The sequence below is a fragment of the Myotis brandtii genome, unplaced genomic scaffold, assembly GCF_000412655.1.
Source record: "Myotis brandtii unplaced genomic scaffold, ASM41265v1 scaffold247, whole genome shotgun sequence".
NCBI classification, from domain to species: domain Eukaryota; kingdom Metazoa; phylum Chordata; class Mammalia; order Chiroptera; family Vespertilionidae; genus Myotis; species Myotis brandtii.
The window spans coordinates 739,675-742,701 of NW_005359352.1; the positions used below are offsets into that span (position 1 = coordinate 739,675).

The 3,027-nt window shown below is 62.3% G+C and overlaps 1 protein-coding gene across 1 annotated transcript in view; it reads right to left on the reverse strand.

Annotated features, from left to right (window-relative positions):
- The window catches only part of HPCAL1 (hippocalcin-like 1), a 75,980-nt gene that overhangs the window by 58,337 nt on the left and 14,616 nt on the right, over positions 1-3,027 (reverse strand). The gene's annotated exons all lie outside the window — the stretch shown is intronic.

Below are 3,027 nucleotides of genomic sequence, written 5' to 3' on the forward strand. Positions count from 1 at the left end.
GGGCAGGAGAGCTGCTGCTGGGGGGGGCGGGGGGGGGACGACACGAGCCCCTCACGCGGGCCCAGCAAGCATCCGCCAGCCTCCCCCGTCCCATCCTCTCCTCTGGGTCACCCTGACCCACCCTGACCCCGGGCACGCCTCCCTCACTGCACAGGTGAGGGCACCGCGGCTGGGACCCTGAGGCAGGAGGTGGGGGCAGCACACACCTAATTCCCGGCCCAAGTGTCCAGCCGGCCCCACCGGACCAGGACCCCTGCCCCTAGAGTGGCCAGTCACGGTTCTCCAAGCAAGACCCACACAGGGGTCCCCCCACCTGCTCAGGAGCCCGAGGGTGACGAGGAGGAGGCTGCGGGGGGCCTCCTTCAACACACCCTGAAACCCACCTCCCCCTCCCAGCGCCGTGCTGGGCTGACCCGCCAGCACCCGCCCCGACCCCTCCGCTAGTGGCCCTGGGAGGTGAGGGAGACCCCCTCTGCTTTGAGAAGCGACCCCAAGAGAGTGTGGCTGAGCCTTTACAGCCCGAGCGAGACTGGCCGTGACCTGTCCTCCGTGAGGGCTGCTTCCCTCTGTTCAGAGCCGTTCAGGGAGCACCTGGCAGGTGACCGGTACCACGACGGGGCCCGGCCACTGCAGGGAGGGCGGAGGGGGGCCCTCCCTCGGCGACATCCATCTCCGTCTCCGACGGCAGGGCTCTGCGTTCCCCAGGGCCTCCCGTCCAGGCGGACGCTAGGCCGGCTCTGCCAAGGGTTAAAGGTCAGGGCAATGACCTATTTCCCGCACAGAGCTTTAAAGCTCCCCATCTGCTTCATGATGCCCAACCCCCGCCTCCCCCCGCCCCTGCCCCCAGCAGAAAAAGGCAGTGGGATCTCGGAGTGCAGCCCCACAGAGGCACTAATTAGCCCCAATTCAGCAGGACCAGGGGCAGGGACAGTGCCAGGGGGTCCTGCGCAGCCAGCCTCGCCTCCTCCCAGCCAGGAGGGCAGAGGCACTGCAGCCCCAGCTGGGGGCACCTAGAAACCGTGCTAGTTAGGAAGCTCCCCGCGCAGACATCCCAGGACCGCATGGTGCCTCCGGGCCTGGCGGGAACTGAGGCCTGGGCAGCCAGGCGCCGGCCCGCGGGTCTCTGGGCCCAGCTCTGAGCAGCCCTCTGAGGAAGCGGGTGCAGGAAAGCCAGCTCAGCCCAGCTCAGGAGCCTGCACCCCTCCTGGGGCGGCCACCTCAGAGCCTGAGACCTCGGGCAGGCCCCAGCGGAACCCCAGCGTCCGCATCTGTAAGACAAGTATGGCCCAGAGAAAAGCTCAGAGAGAAGGTGATGGTGGCAGCTGACGGGCTAGCAGTGTCATCGGAGGGGAGCGGGGCCGGTCTCCCCTGGCTGCTGCTGCAGGAGAGGATGAGGGACAGGAGGAAGCTTTATTTCCGTGGAGTTACCCCCTGGGTTTCCAAAGTCCCATCTCCCTCAGTCCAGTCCCGGACGAAGTTCTGTGGAGCTAAATCCAAGCCGGGTCCAGTCCAGCACCAGGCCAGCTGCAGGCCATGAGCCCACTGTGTGCGGCCCACACGGCCGTGGGCTTAGAGGCCAAAGCAAGAGGGCACGCCCCGAGCCCCGAGCCCCGAGCCCCGAGCGTCCCAAGAGGAACCAAGAGAGTGAACTCCCTCCTTGGGGGATTACGTGTCCCCACGTTGCCAAGCGCACGCAGTGGCCACACCATTCTGGCCAAGGACCTCTGCTCCCAGGTGTGACTGACAGCAAGCACCTTCCCTGGTCCCCCCAGCTTCACTGGGCGTCCTTCCACCTCCCCTTTGTTGGACCTGGGGAGAGGGGCACTGCAGCTTCCTGGTGAAGTGCCCGCGTGGCATGTCGGTAAGGCCTCCCTCCCCCTTTGCTCCTTCCCTGTCACTCATAACCAGCGAATCACAACGGTATCATTAGCGCTCAGAGGTCACCCTAACGACCCCCCTACACACACACATACACCCCAAAGAAAACAAACAGGACCTGGGCCGGTTACCCACCGGCTGTGAGCCAAGACGATAAAGACCTCCATTTCCACCAAATGTCGGTGACAGGTACGGCAAGACCAAGCAGGCCACAAGCCCACAGGCCAACCAGCAATCCCAAAACTCAGGGCGGCGACTTCTGACATGTGCTAGATGTCTGTGACGCTCATGGGAAACTGAGGCAGGGAGGCAGTGGCTCTTCTGAACCCAGACCAGACTGCAGAGAGTCCCAGCCGGGCCAGAGAAAGGCAGCCGGAGCCGGAGCCAAGCCCGGGAGGAATTTCTGAATCGCAGACCGCTCGCTGGATAGTACCGTCGCCATGGCAACCAAAGTCTTAACAACTTTGGCATTTCCACAACCCTGAATCGGTCCAGTCCTCAAAATTAACATTACAATGAAATGGTATTTGCATTCTAATTTATTTTAATTGGCTTTTACATAACAACAGAGTGAGCGAGTTCTTAGGAGTGGGGGCCCTTCGCAGCAGCAAGGTGAAAGCTAGTAATTTACAGCTCTCGCGTTGGGGAGAATTCTTCACTGACTGTCTGGAAGCGCGATTTGCTAATCCTCCTTTTTCTCTGAGACGACGGCAGGCCCTCCCACCTGCTGAGAGTCACTGTGGACTCCGTGCCTCACGTTGTAACATTAAAGATGCGAATGCTTTGGGTGCACGAGCACAAGGTGTGCGAGGGAGGGCACGGGTTTTGGTTTGGGGGTTGGTTTTCCATGGACGCATCCCCGCGCCTAGAAGAAACCTGGCAAAGAGTAGGCGCTGAGGACCCACCTGCTGAGCGATGATGCGTGGGCTGGGAATCCCTTGGGCTAACGCTCCCATCGGGGCTCCGGTGAGACCAGCACCAGGACAGTGGACAGTGCCCTTTACCTGAGTGCTTACTATTTTCATCACAAGTGAGGATGGTTCCTGCATAGAGAGGGGGCACACTTCTGGGCTGGTAAGGACAAGGGGTGCCAGTGGGAGGGGAGGGGTCTCGCCTGGCAACCAACCCCTGTGACTGCCTCAGGCACAC